Here is a 15,745-nt window from a genome sequence, read left to right on the forward strand (position 1 = left end):
AGATAGACAATCTACTGCAATGAGATTAAATATGCTGGAGAGTAAGCTATAAGTTGATTCTGACTTGATGGTACACAACAAAAACAAATAAGATGGAGGAAGTACACTGTGTCATTATACTAAGAAGAATTTCACAGAAAGATTTCAGAAAAACAACATATGCTCAAGAGGCAGTAGTGATGAAGGAGGAAGTTCAAGCTACTCTGCAAGAACTGGCAAAAAACAAGGCCCCAGGAACTGATGACATGCCAACTAACATATTTTAGCAGATGCTTCTCTGGATGTGCTCACAAAGTTATGCCAAGAAATATGGGGGAAAACTACCTAGTCAAATAAGTAGAAGAGATAGAATATACAACAGAATTTATTAAGCAATATCATTAAAATTAAACTAAACTAAAATATAAATATATTAAAAGATTGTTAAAAGCTTTTGTTTTAAAAAAAAAAGCTTTTGTCTGCTTGACTCCACAATCAACACCCTTGGCACCAGCAGCTAAGAAATTAAAAGATGTATTTCAATAGGAAAGTTTGCTGTTAGAGACCTCTCCAAAGTACTGAAGAACAACGATGTCAGTCTGGAGGCTAAGGTGCTCCTGATACAGATCATGGTCTTTGCAATCACTTGCTATGTGTTAGAGAACTGGACAATGACTAGCAAGGATAGAAGGAGAGTTGATATCTTTGAGCTGTGGTGTTGAAGAAGAATATTGAATATACCATGGACTGCTAAGAAAATGAACTGGTTCAATCTAGAGAGGGTTAAATCAGGCTGCTCCTTGGAGGCAGGAATTCTGAAGCTTCATCTGACATACTTTGGACATGTTGCAAGAAGGGACTAGTCCTTGGAGAGTGACATCATGTTTGGGAAGGTGGAGAGACAGCGCAGGAGAGACGGACCCTCTATGAGATGGATTGTTTCAGTGACTGGGGTAATGGGGGTAGGTGTGTTGAAGACAGTGAGATTGGCACAGGCTATAGCACGGTTTAGGGCTGTTGTACATAGGGTCACTATGAGTCGCAAGTGATTCGATGGCACATAACAACAACAAATATATATTTTTGTCTTTTATTGTTCTTTTTAGATGCCATTGAGTTGAGTATGACTCAACCCGGTAATCTGTCCTATCCTATTCCATTATTCCATCCTCACACTTCCTGACACACTAGAGTCCATTGCGGCAGTCACTGTGTCAGTTTCCTGGCTGAGGGTCTTTCTTTCCTTCACCAACCCTCCACCTTTTTAAACATCATGTTCCTCTTCAAGTAATAGTCCCTTCTAGCAACATGCCCAAAGTATGTGAGGTGAAGCTTCATCATTCTTGCCTCCAAAGAGCACTCCAGTTGCACTCTCTCCAAGACATTCATTCTTCTGGCAATCGATGGAATGTTCAAAGTTCTTTTCCAACACCACAGCTCAAAGGCATCAATTCTTCTGTCAGCCTTATTCATTGTACAAGTCTCAAATGTATAGCAGGTTGATTAGAAAAACCATTACCTGAATCAGATGCACCTTAGTCCTCAAACTGACATCATTACTCCTCAATATTTTGGAGCGATCCCTAACTGCAGACTTTCCCAATGATGTGCTCTATTAAGAGGAATGTGGCATCAGGATTAGAAGGAGACTCATCAATAAACTGTGTTATGAAGATAACCCTATCTTGCTTCTTTAAAGTAAGAAGGACTTGAAGCACTTAAGGAATGCAGCCTTTGGTATACATTAAATTGCAAAGTCAAGGAAACAAAGATTCTTACCACTTAACCACAGGATTATGATGGATGGAGAAGAGATTGAAACTGTTAATAAGTTCATCTTACCTTGATCCACAATTAACACCCTATTGGCAGCCAGGAAATAAGCAGATGCATTGCACTGGGAAAATGCAATATACTTTAATAGAATTATATTAAATGCCATGAAATATATTGTACTTAATATAAAAATATTAAATATTATTTATCATTTAAATATAACTATTAAAATATAACTAAAGCAGAAATTATTAAGCAGTATTGCTAACATAACAAATAAGCAAAATATTGCTGAAGATTATTAAAAAATTACTGTAATAGTACATCAGTAGAGAACTACCAGAAATACAAGCTGAGTTTAGAAGAGGTTTTGGCACTAGGGCTATCATACCCAATGGATCTTGCCTGAAAGTTAAGAGTACCAGAGGAATGTTTATCTGTTTTATTGACTGTGCAAAAGCATTTGACTGTGTGAATCACAACCAATTGTGCCTAACAGTTATGCCAAGGGATTTGGTAAAAAGCTACCAGACGAACTCACTGAAAGTGATGATGATATAATTGGCGCAGCTAATGACAAGAAGAATGAAAATCTCAGAACACCTGATTGTATTCATGTGAAACGTATTACTTGGACCAGGAAGCAGTTATCAGAACAGAGAAAGGAAACACTGCATGGTTCAAAAATCAGGAAAGGAGTGCATCAGGGAAAAGGTCCTATACTCTTTCAATCTATATGTGGACCAGATCTTTTGGGAGGCTGGACTTTATAGGGAAAACTGTGGCATCTGGATTGGAGAAAGACTCATCAACAATTTGCATTACACAGAGGACACAACCTTGCTTGCCGAAACTGAGGAGGATCTGCAGTGTTTGCTGCAGAAAATCAAGGACTGCAGTCTTCAACATGATTGAAACTCAACATAAAGAAGACAAAGATCCTTACCAGTAAGTCGATTGACAGCACCACAGTAAATGGAAGAGATTGAGACTGTTAACAATTTCCATTTTCTCAACTCCACAATCAACATTCTTGGCACCAGCAGCCAGGAAACCTAAGGATGAATTACATTGGGAAAATCTGCCATCAGGAAACTCTCCATAGTGCTAAGGAGGCACAATGCCAGTTTAGACATTAAGGTATGCCTGATCCACTGCACGGTCTTCGCAATCCGAGAGCTGGACAATGACCAAGGATCACAGAAATTTTTGAGTTGTGGTGCTGAAAGAGAGTATTGAACTGCTAAGAGAACAAACAAGTTTGCTGTGTTTCAACTGGTAACACAAAGATGATACCTTACTGGCAATTGAATCCACTAACCACTCCATGAGAGAAAGATGGGCCATCTTCTCCTGTGCAATTTGTAACCACCAAAGATCCTCTGGAGGATAGGTAAGCTAGAAGTCAGTTCCAATTTGAGAGCGATGAGTTTGAGTTTTTTGAGTTGATAAAAATGAAGCCGGAGATCGAATGGCAAGATGTTGTACATCAATGCATGGCTCAGAGTAACCCTTTGAACAACAGATCCAAACCTCGCTCTATCTTGTACCACCACACATTTAAATAATTTAATATTAAATAAATATACAACAGATTTCCAAATATCTACTACAGGCATGATGTCAACTAGGACTCGTCCTTGGAAAAAAGACACCATGTTGGAAAACTTACAGAGTTGGAGAAATAGAGGAAGTTTTTTAAAAAGGGGGATTGACAGTGACTGTAAGCATGACTCGAGCTTATCAGAGATCATGAGAATGCTATATTATAGGGAAAGGTTCAGATCTCTTGTTCATAGGTCTGCTATAAATAAAAATTGATTCACCAGCACCCAAAACCGACAATAACAATTGCTAATAGAGGAGCTCTGGTTACCTAATGGGTAAAGGGTTGTTCATGCTGTCAACCAAAAGGCAGGTGGTTCAAATTCATCAGCAGCTCCAGGGGATAAAAAGAGGCACTCTCCTCTTAAGGGAGTTATAGTCTCTGAAACTTGCTGGAGGGTCAGCTATGAATCAGTTCTGACTAGATGTAATGAATATTTGTAGTTATTGATTGCTAATAATAACCGATATATTTTCATGTAATGTTGACCTCTTAACTGCTCACTTTGGTAAAGTGAACATTTACTCATATCTCTTGCCGTTTTTTTTTTATTGGGATATTTGTCTTTTGTTATTGGACTGCTGAAATTTTTTATGTATTTTAGAGATCAGATATATTGTTCTAAAATATCTTTTCCAAGTCTACAGATTGTGGTTTATCACTCTTTTGATGAAGTCTTTGATGAATATAAGAGTTTAATTTCTATGAGTTCCCATATCTAATTCATCTTCTGCTGTTAATACACTTACAGTTGAATTTGACAATTTATTTTTAAAACAAATTAAGTTTTATAATTTTGTCTCTATATTTTCTTCCAAGAAATTTATAGTTTCATCTTTAGCATTTCAATATTTAATCCATTTTAAAATATAGATCCTGCTTTGTTTTTCTACATGTAGCTATTCTAGCCTTATTTTTTCTAGCCTCACTTTTTACCATCACATTGTATGAACACTGATAATATGTTGAAAATAATTTCTCCATAGAAGAAAAAAAAATTTTCCCCCCAGTTTGTTTCTCAATTTTATCTCACTGGCCAATGCATCTGTCATTGAACCAGTACTAGGCCCTTATCATTGTAGTTGTACAGCATTTTGGACCACGGGAAAGGCTTCCCACCTTGTTCAACATTGCTCTGGCTTTGCAGGGCCTCCTGCATTCTATATACAGTTTGTGGTCCATTTGTCCATTTCCATTAGAAAATTATGTTGGAATTTTACCAAGATTATATTGTATCTGTTACATAGATTACTCTTGGTTGTACTGATATTTTCAAAACATTAAAACTTCCAATTCAATCATAGGATTTAAGCCAAAGGCCATGTTCCTTTAGTGGTTCAAATCCAACAGTTCTATGAGAGAAATATGAGAAGTCTCTTCCCATGGAATTTACAACCTTGGAAACCCATTAACAAGTCAATTATGAGTCATAGTCAAGTCAACAATCATAGAAAAATATAGATAAATTAATCATAGGATGCCCTTCCATTTATTTAAGTCTTATTTAGTTTCTTTTGTAGTTTTCATTAAGTCTTTTTCGTTCCTAATTGGAACTGTTGTAATTATGAGCTGTCTAGTTGACCAAGAGGGACCCTATGCACAATAACTCTGAACCCTGCTCTATCCTAAAGCAATCTCACTGTCTGGGACACACCTACCCCCATTATTGTTGTTGTTATGTGCTGTTGAGTTGCTTGCAACTCATAGTAACCCTGTGTACAACAGCTCTAAACTCTGTTCTGTCCTGTGCCAATCTCATTGTCTCCGACACACTCATCCCGATTGCCCCAGTCACCAAATCAATCCATCTCCCAGAGGACCTTCCCCTCCTGCGCCTGCCCTCCACCCTCCCAAGCATGATGTCCCTCTCCAAGGACCAGTCCCTCCTTACAACATGACCAAAGTATGTCAGACAAAGCCTCAGAATCCTTGACTCCAAGGAGCAGCCTGGTTTAACCCTCTACAGGGTGAATCTGTTTGTTTTCTTAGCAGTCCATGGCACTCTTCTCCAACACCAAAGCTCAAAAGCATCAATTCTCCTTCTATCCTCCCTGGTCATTGTCCAGCTCTCTAACACATAACAAGTGATTGCAAAGACCATGGCCTGTACCAGACGCACTTTAGTCTCCAGAGACACATCGTTGCTCTTGAGTACTTTAGAGAGGTCCCTAACAGTCTTAGTACTTTTACATTTTTTGGGGGGGGGTTTGATGGTTGTAAATGAGATTACTTCCTTATTTGGTGTTTTTGTTTTGGTTTTTTTGCTGTTCTCCTTGTTATCTCCTTGTTAGTATAAAGGATCTACTGCATTGAACTTGTACTCAGGTTTCCTGCTGAAATCTGTTATATTTAGAAGCTTTCTTGTGGAATCAATGGGTTGTTTGTTTTTTTTGGTTTTGTTTTGTTTTGTTTTTTATCCATAGGATAGTATCTAAGAATATGAATAAGTTTCCCTTTTTCCTTTAGACTTTCCTCCAGGTCTTGATTCTTTCTATTTCTTCCTCCCCTTGCGCTTTACATATACTCTTTAATTGTATGTTTGCCTTTGCTACATTTGTGCTTTCCCCCCCTATATTAGGAGATTAGCTTTCCCTTGTTTCTTTAAAATATTTTCTTTCTTCCTCAGCATGTTAATTCTTGTCCTGTCTTCATTGTCCCTGTATGGCTTTGGTGGTGTAAGTTGGCAGAGTGTGTTTTCCTCTTACTCTCTCTGAATGCTTAGTGCAGCTCCTGGGAAGGGGATTGGTGAGGGTCAAGGCTCATGGAAGAATCCCTAGGAGGAGGTTGGTAGGTATGTACCAAGGCACATGCAAGAAACTGCACAGAGGCAAGGTAGAAGGACAGGGGTAAAGGGCACAAAGGTCCATGGAAACAGCCCAGGCAGGAAGGGAGTGTTGAAATGTTGAAGGAGACAAAAGTGGATCAAGAAGGACAAGTAGAAGAGTGAAGCAGTCCCACAAAAGAGAAAGGAGGATATAACATAAGGAGGTTGGAGAGGGCTGTTGTGTGGGTTACTATTCAAAAGGCATCTTAACCTAAGTTAAAAAGTCCTCCTGCAGACCCACAGTTAAAGTTCTAGTTCCAGCTCTTCTTTGTTTTCAGGGGACAGTGAACCTCTCCTCTACCCTTTTATTTCACTTAGCCTTCTGCAGACATGCATTCCTGTCTTATGTATTCCCTATCCTGAGGCTTCAGTATTTCAGACTACCTCACTTTGCTCCAAGACCAATTTCTTATGCTTCCCTAGTTTCAAAGTTATGATTCCCCTACTTATGCTATTGGGCTTGAAAAAGCTCAAGATAGTTTTACCCACCTCATTTCCTTTCAAGTCTGTGGACATTCTGTCTCTGTCTCTAGTTAGAAATTCCAAGAAGTTGTTCTCCTGGACCCCTAACCTAGAAATGGTGCATATCTCCATTCCAAAATGACCCTGCTCCACCAGGCTAAGCATAATGGTCAGTGATGATCTAGAAATATTTGTGTTCTTACTGGTTTCGTTCTATCTCTCCTGCTAATTGGTGCTCATCCAATTCTTTATTCCTCTAGACAAAAGCAAATAATGACTTCAGAGCCTTGAACATCAAACAAGAGCCTGAAGTCATTATTTGCTTTTGTTATATGGTCTCAAATCTTGTGTTTAACTAACTTGACACTTTCTTCTCCTCTACTTTTGAACTATGTATTATTTTACTTGTTTTGGAATTAAAAGTTGGCAATACTACCCTGTCATAGCTGTTGAATTTTTGTTCTGAAAAAACATGTCACTCTACCACTTGTATAAACGTATTAAAACTTTTATCTGACGGCTTTTAAAGTTATATTTTTGTCTCTGCTTTTTTGAAGCTTCATCATTATATATCTAGCTATAGATTAATTTTTATTTGTCTTGCCTGCGATTCATTTGCACTCTTGGCTTTGTGTCTTTCATCAGTTCTGGAAATCTTCTTTGATGTGTTTTCTCTTTAAACCTTTTCTTTTATCCCATTCTATCCTCTCCTTCTTAGATTTCAACCAAATTTATGTTAGAACTTCATGCTATACCTTTTATGACTTGTCCTTTATCCTCTGGGTTCCATCTATTATGTTCTCTATGTATACTGCATATTGCATAATTTCTTTTGATCAGTCTTGCAATGCCTTAACTATTTCTTTGTTGTATATAATCTACTGGTGCCAAACCTTCCATCAGTTACATAATTTGTTTTTCTTTCTTTTTCTTTATTTTTAAATTTGCTGTGGCATTTTATAGACTTTGGTTCCCTGAAGGTATTTTTATCATTTATCCCTATAAACATGGTAATCACAGTTCTTTCAGAGTGTGCTATTTAAATTTACAATACCTAAAGTCTGTGCAGATCTGTTTTGATGTTTGTTATGCTAAGTCCACATTAGTTGTTTCTTTGTGTGTCTGGTCATCTAATCTAGGACTTCTTGCTGACTATTCTCCTTGCAAAATAATTTCTGAGGGTCCCCTGGAGTCTAAAATATGCTTCCACCTAAGAATGGGACAAGGAGTTGAATTTGACTGTCCCTCTCACTACAGATGCCTGTGAACTGAAGGCCTCATGTGCACTGTTAACAAAGGATGTTAGGATATCAGCGCTGTTGTTGAATTTATATTTCACTCAAAGGTCTGGGTGCTGGGTCCATACACATATTTCAAGAGTGTATTTACCCTGAAGTTTTGGGTTAAATAAATCTATTCACTATTACTGAAGGATCTGACCCACGACTCATTTTCAACACTGGGGTTTTGACAAGCCTCTTTGTGCACTGCTTGGTGAAGTAGGGTCCTGGAATGGTAAGTGTTGATTTGAATACTCATTCTGCTATTTTCTAGCCGTGTGAATTTGTTAAGATAGTGAACTTACTCAAACCAAGTTTTCTTGTCTGCAATATGAAGGATATGGAATTTAATATCAATAAAGTTAAAAAATCCTCCCTAGAACATAAATTATAGTTAATAACTCTTGCTATTGACTATGTGATATTTCCATGTGCTCTTTATTTGAACTGTATTAATTTTTTATCAGAAATATCCTCTTTGACATCTTGAATCTTTAAAGGCAATACTTTATAGTATTCATTCATTATTTCAGTATTTTAAACTCCCTTATTGTCTAGCGGAGATTGATTACTAATTAATTTTCTGCCTGTTATTCGCTGTAGTCAGATAATTATTTGTCTGTTAAAAAGGATATGAAACTTAATATTACATGTTTATATGAAAAGATTCTTATATAAGCACATGTTATCACCATGATGCTGTTGTTGTTGTTGTTGTGTGTTGTGGTGCTGTAATCGGGCAATTGCTGAACCTCCTGAGAGTTGTCAAAAGTAGCAAATGGTACAGGAAGAGATTGTCTCTTTTCCTCCAGGAGAGTAGCTGGTGGATTTGAATTTTGCCTTTGGGATTACAGCACAACTTCTTTCTGCTAGGCCACAAGAACTCCCTACTCTACAAATCACCAGTGTCTCCTCTAAAAAAGATAGATATTCTTCTCCTATTGTGATTATCAGTTTCAGAAACTCAATAGAAAGTTGTGATGGGTTGGAATGATGTGATGGAATGAGTTTGGTTTTGAATGAATACACTTTCTGTTATTTTCTACTTTCAGTCAAGACTCATCTGATGTTAGTAATGACTTTCCTTGTTGTGTATCCTATTTTCAATCTAACCTTAATGTCTGTCAGGTTCCTGCTGTAAAATTTATGAATTATCTTTGCATTTGTACTTGCATGTGTTAGTGATGAAATATTTTCCCCCATTATATAAGATCACATTTGTTTAGATTGGTTTCAAATATAGATCTCACCAATGAGTTGTCCAATTCATGTCTTTCCTATTTCTTAACATAGTCGTTTCTGAAATCTTGCTTTTCACCAATTCCTTCAGTGTAGATTGGACTTCTTTCTTTTACACAATTTGTTCTTGACCATATCCTGTGGAAATTGAGTATCTACTAGGTGCTTTTGTATTTTCCTTCCATTTTCTTTTGATGCTTCCGGAGTCATTCAGTATTGTTGTTATACGCTATTGAGTCACCTGTGACTCACAGCGACCCTATGTACAACAGCTCTGAACCCTGCCCTATCCTATGCCAATCTACATGGGTCCAACAGACATAATCCCATTTCCCCAGTCATTGAGTCAATCCATCTCTTCTGGGGTCTTCCTATCCTGCACTGTCCCTCCACCTTTCTAAACATCATATTCTTCTCCAAGGATTGATCCCTCTTAGCCATGTGCCCAAAGAATGTGAAATGGTGCTTCAAAACCCTTGCCTCCAGTGAGCAACTTGGTTTCATCCTCTCCAGGACAGATCTGTTCTCCTGGCAGTTCATTATATGTTCAAAACTCTTCTCTAGCATCACAACACAAAGGCATCAATTCTTCTTTCATCATCCTTACTCATTGTCCAGCTCTCTGAAGCATCCCAAGTAATTGTGAAGACCATGGCCTGGATCAGGCGCATCTTAGTCCAGACTGACAACACTGACACTGATACTTTTCAGTACTCTGAAAAGCAATTAATTTTTTTTTATTTCCTGTTGCTGGTACCAAGAGTGTCAATTGGGGAGCCAAGCAAGCTGAAGCTGTTAACAAACTCAGTCTCTTCTCTGTCTGTCATGAAGCTGCCAAATGACTCAGAAGTGAGAATCTTTATTTTATTGATGTTGAGCTTCAACCCATATTCGGGACTATAGTCCTTGACCTTCTGCAGCATACATCTTATGTCCTCCTCAGTTTCAGCAAGCAAGGTTGTATCATCTGTATAACACGGGGTATTGATGAATCTTACTCAAATCTTGATGCCATATTCCTCCTCATAAAGTCCAGCCTCCCAAGTGATATGTTCTGCATATAGATTGAAAAAGTATGAAGGGGATACAATGTATTCTTGAAGCACTCCTTTCTAGATCCTGAACCATGCAGTGTTTCCCTACTTTGTTCTGAACACTGCTTCCTGTTTCAAGTGTAGGTTTCCCTACACTTCTGACATTCCTATTCTTCTCAAAGTTATCCACAATTTGTTGTGATCTACACAGTCAAAATGTATAGTCGATGAAACATAGATAGACTTTCCTTTGGTACTCTGTCCTTTCGGGCAAGATTCATCTTACGTTGACTATGATGCCCTTAGTACCACAGACTTTCTAAACCTAGCTTATATATCTGGCAATTCTCTGTTGATATACTGTTCTAATCATTTTTTAATAATCTTCAACAGGATCTTGCTTGTGTGTGATATTAGTGATATTGTTGTATGATTTCCACACTCTGTAGAGTCACCTGTATTTTGGAATGAGAATAAATATAGATCTCTTCCAGTCATTTGACCAGGTAGTTGTCCTCAAGATTTGTTGGCATAAACTGGTAAGCACATCCAGGGCATCACCTGTTTGCTAAAATATGTGGATTGGTATTCCACCAATTCCTGTGACTTTGTTTTTTGCCATTTCCTTCAGAGCAGCTTGAATTTACACCTTCATCACCAAAGCCTTTTTAAAAAATATGTTTCATTCAATTCTGTGTCAGCCTAATCTTTTTGATACAGTGACTCTGTGTATTCCTTCCATCTTCCAGGAATCAAATTGATTAGATTTGTGGGGGGAAAAATATTACTGGAGAAGCTCAATATCATCTGTGAAAACTAAGTCAGGTACTGATTGTGGAACAAACCATCAGCTACCCCTATGTAATTCCAAGCTAAAGCTGAAGAAATCAATACAAATCCACAAGAATCAAAGTTTGACTTGTAATCTATCCCACCAGAATTTAAACACCATCTCAGGAACAAATTTGAGGCCTTGAGTATTAAAGAATGAAGACGAGATGAGCTTTGTGAGCATAACAAGAATATTATCCATTAAAAAAATGCAAAAGATGTTATAAAGACAGAAGAGAAAGAAAAGACCAAGATAGATGTGAGAAGAGACTCTGAATATTTCATTAGAGAACCAAGAAGCCAAAGCAAATGGAGGAAATCAAGAAGTTAAGGAGCTGAACAGCAGATTTTAAGGGTTGCTTGGGAAGACAAAGCAAAGTATTATAATGAAATGTGCAAATACCTGGAGTCAGAAATTTGAAAAGGATGAATTCACTTGACATTTCTAAAGCTGAAGGATCTGAAGAATAAGTTTAAGCCTCAAGTTGCAATATTTGAGGATGTTTAAGTCCAAATGTTGAATGACCCAGGAAAGCATCAAAAGAAGATGGAAGGAGTACACAGAGTCATTCATATTATTGATCATAAATTTCTTCAGTATTATAATTTGTGACTTATTATTTCTCTTCTTTTAGTCTAAGAACTACTATGTGTATTCTTTCCAATTCGTTTTCTAACTCAAGACTTTGTACACCTAATTGTAATACTTTGTTCTCTTTCGCTGCTCCTTGATAACTTCTGTTAAACTTTTGCTTCCTCATTTCTTCTTTTTGCTTTAGCCGTTATACATTCAAAATAAAATTAAGTATCTCCTCCAACATTTGTTTTGGTATCTTTCATTACTGTCTTTTTAATTATTTTTTTAGTTTCTTAATACATGGTGTTTTTGGTGTCATCTACAAGCCAATTTAGCTTTTCTGATTAGTCTTTAATCTATTATATCTGTTTTGCAGACAATCTCTAAATTCAGATGGTATATGCTCAAGGTTGTACCATAACTTTCATAAGCTTATTTTCATTTTCTTCTGCTTCAAACTGAATTGGTATATGAGCAACTGATGATCTGTTTAGTCAGCCCCTCTCATGTTCTGACTAACGAGCTTTATCTGCTCTATCATTTCCTTCTATAAATGTAGTCAGTTTGATTCTTGAGTATTCCTTACAGGGAAGTCTACATGTATTGTTGTTGTTGTTGTATGCTGTCGAGTCGCCTTTCACTCATAGCTACTCTATGTACAACAGCCCTAAACCCTGCTCTATGCTGTGCCAATCTTACTGTCTCTGACACACCGACCCCCATTACCCCAGTCACTGAATCAATTCATCTCATAGAGGGTCTTCCTTTCTTGTGCTATCCCTCCAACCTCCCAAGCATGACGTCCCTCTCCAAGGACTGGTCCCTCCTTGCAACATGTCCAAAAAATGTCAGACAAAACATCAGAATCCTTTCATCCATGGAGCAGTTTGGTTTAACCCTCTTCAGAATGAACTTGTTCATTCTTTTAGCAGCTCATTGGTATATTCAATACTCTTTTCCAACACCATAAATCAAAGGCATTGATTCTCCTACCAAACATGTATTCGCACTTCTCACAGAAGCCGGCAGATCAAGGAGCAGTCTGCAATTCTTTTGGGACAAGGCTGGAAGTCAGAAAGCTGTGTGGCAGCGAAGAAGAGGTATAGGAGGGGAAACGAGGCACAGGAAGCGGGGACTCAGCTTCCCCCCCAAAAAAGGTATGCCCATGTTTCCCAGAAACCACAAATCAAGCAGAGCCTGCAATTCTTTGGTGAGAAAGCCAGGAGGCAGAACACAGCACAGCAGGGAAGAGGAGCTAACAAGAAAACAACACTATATAGCAGATCTACAGGACACACAATTCCCTTGGGAAACCATTTCATTGTGACTACAGTGTGCTGCAAATGGAAGAGAAGAGGCCCTAAGCCACAAGAATTCAAACCCAGAGAAGAAATTCAAGTGAAAGGACTTTTCCTCAGAATCAACTGAGATAGGAAACCTTCCCACAACATTAGTACCTGGTATTTGGACTTACAGACTCCTAAACTCAGGAGACAACTCTGCATATATAATCATTGTTTATGTAGGTGAAACTGATATTTGTAGTAAATAAGTCCTTGGTGTTACAGAATTTTGTCATGTAATCTCCAGCATCAATTTCTCTGACCAACGTCATGTTTGTTAGCTGTTAATCTAAATGTAGCTAAATTTAGTTGTAGTGTTACAGAAAAGTATTGAACATGCCATGAACCACCAAGAAAATGAATAGGTCTGTCTTGGAGAGGGTGAAACCAAATTTCTTCTTGGAAGTTAAGGATTTTGGGCACATGACCAGGAGGGAACAGACATTGAAGAAGAACATCATGCATGGAAGAGTGAAGGGACAGCACAGGAGAGGAAGACCCCAGATGAGATGGATTGATACAGTAAATGGAGAAATGGGAGTACATGTGTCAGAGTTAGTAAGACTGGCTCAGAATAGGTCGCTATGAGTTGATGCCACATAACTACAACAATTTAAATGTGAAGGACAACTTCAAAGTGCTAAAAAGCCATGAAATCAGTTTAAAGACTAAAGTGTGCCATGGTCTTTTCATTCACTTCCTATGCATCTAAATGTTGGACAATGTGTAAGGATAGCAAAAGGATCCATGCATTTGAATTATGTTGTCAGAGAATAGTACTGAGTATCCAATGGACTGTTAAATGAGCAAACAAGTCTGTCTTAGAGAAAGTACAACCAGAATGTTAAGGATGGTGAAACTTTGTTTTCCATACTCTGGGTATATTGAAAGGAAGAGCCAGACGTTGGAAAATCACATCATGCTGAGAAAGGTGGAGGGTCAGAGAAAGGAGGAAGATTTTCAACAAGAACAGTTGAAACAGTAACAGGAAAATTGACCTCAAGCATATGGGAGATGGCAGGTTAGGCAAGTTCAGATTTGCTATTTGTAGGGTTAATGGAGTCTTAAATGACACAATGGCACCTAATCATCACCACCACAACAATCCAAATGCTTAATAATCTCAGACATCTATATGTATCAAATGATTTTTTGTTCTCAGTCTCTATTAATTTTAATAGCATCCTTATTGCATGCATGGTAAATTTGAGATGGTAAGAGTGAAAAAAAAATTCTTCAGTTTTTTCATCTTTATTATCTACGGTTGGTTTGTAAATCTGAACTACAGTTGTATGGATTTTCTCCTATAGCATGTAGTGTTGGATTCTGGATATACCTTTAAACATTCTTTTTATTAAGAATACAACCTCATTCATCTGTCAGTCCAGTTATCATAGACTGTATGATTATCCAATTAAAAATGGTAAATATTACTCCACTTTAGCAAACTAAAGCCTATAATATAAAAATTTATGTGTTTCATTTCATATTTTACAACTCATTTTTTCTAGATTGTAGTTACTACATTGCATATTCCAACTGTCAATAGATATTTCAGCTGTTTATACACAATTTGAGATATGCACCTTCAATCATCACATGAAGATCCTGAAAACTTGGCTCAGTTCATGTCATTAAGATTAACTCTAATTTGATGAAGAAGCCCTAATGCTGCTCCTAAACAAAGGATCAATGATTCGAATCCAGCAGCCTTTGCTTTGGAGAAAGATGAGCTGTTTCCTCCTTTAAATATTTGCAGCTTCAGAAACTCATTGGAAAGTGTCCATGACTTGAGATTCATTCAGTTACAGTTAGTTTGTTGTGTTTTTGTTGGTTGTTTTTTTCCCTACTTTGAAAAGCTCTTCTCAATCATATTTTTAGTACATTACAGCCTGAGACACATCTTTGGGTAGTGTGTCAGTGTACCTAGACCCAGAAGCCAGTGTACAAACAGAGTAAGGGAGGAGCACTACATGGTTTCAATTCAAAAAGGTGTGTGTCAGGGATGCATCCTTTCTTCATACCTAGTCAATCTGTATGCTGAGAAAATGATTCAAAATCTGGAAACTATGAAGAAGCATGTGGCATCAGGATTTGAGAAAGACTCATCAATAACCTTCATTATGACACAACCTTGGTTGCTGATTGTGGTGAGAACATCAACCGCTTGCTGCAGAATATCAAACACCGAGCCTTCAATATGGATGGCATCTCAACATTAAGAAAACAAAAATTCTCATCACTGTACTAATAGATAACATCATGATAGATGGAGAGAAAAAAAAAACCTAAGCTGTCCAAGACTTCATCTCATTTGTATCCTGAATCAGTACATCTGGTACTAAGAGTCAGGAGATAAGGAGACATATTTATTTGGACAATCCACTGTCAGGAATCTCTCAAATTATTGAAAAGCTATGAGGTCAGTTTGGGGACTTAGACACTTCTGACTTAGGTCAGGGTCTTTTCAATCACTTACAATGCATCTGAAAACTGGACAATGAAAAAGAAGTCTTTGAAACTGTAATGTTGGCTAAAAGTATTGACTATACAGTGGACTGGCAACAGAACAAACAGATATGTCTGGGAGAAGGTACAGCCAGAGCACTTCTGAGAGGTAAAGATGATGGAGCTTCATCTCACAGGCTTTGGGCATGCTGCTAGGAGAGGTTATTCCCTAGAAAAGGACATTATGTTTGAGATGGTGTAGGCTCAACAAAAAAGAGAAAGACCCTCAACCAGATGAGTTGACACAGTGACTGTAGCAATGGGCGTGAGTGTGTCAGAGATTGTG

This window comes from Elephantulus edwardii, unplaced genomic scaffold (genome assembly GCF_000299155.1).
Source record: "Elephantulus edwardii isolate Elephantulus edwardi_28Jun2011 unplaced genomic scaffold, EleEdw1.0 scaffold00150, whole genome shotgun sequence".
In the NCBI taxonomy this organism is placed as follows: Eukaryota; Metazoa; Chordata; class Mammalia; order Macroscelidea; family Macroscelididae; genus Elephantulus; species Elephantulus edwardii.